This window comes from Penaeus monodon, chromosome 28, assembly GCF_015228065.2.
Source record: "Penaeus monodon isolate SGIC_2016 chromosome 28, NSTDA_Pmon_1, whole genome shotgun sequence".
Lineage (NCBI taxonomy): Eukaryota > Metazoa > Arthropoda > Malacostraca > Decapoda > Penaeidae > Penaeus > Penaeus monodon.
Window position 1 is genome coordinate 20,069,725 of NC_051413.1, and position 213 is coordinate 20,069,937.

The 213-nt window shown below is 41.3% G+C and overlaps 1 protein-coding gene across 1 annotated transcript in view; it reads left to right on the top strand.

Moving 5' to 3' along the window:
- The window catches only part of LOC119591414 (dipeptidase 1-like), a gene marked incomplete at both ends in the record, with an annotated part of 94,984 nt that overhangs the window by 85,437 nt on the left and 9,334 nt on the right, over positions 1 to 213 (top strand).

The following is a 213-nucleotide window of genomic DNA, read 5'->3' on the forward strand; positions in this document are numbered from 1 at the left end:
CCTTTTGAAAGGTGCTCTGTGGGGGGAAGCCAGCTCCAAGGATGATACTGTAACCCTTTGCTGGAGTGGCAGGGCTCCTACCCACTCTTAACGGCAGCATAGAATGTGTTTTTGAAAGTTGAATAATATGAGAATATAAACACAAATAAATTTTACTTACTGTATTGTTTTTGCACTGGGTGTAAATCACCCAGAGAAATCTTATCGAGTCTG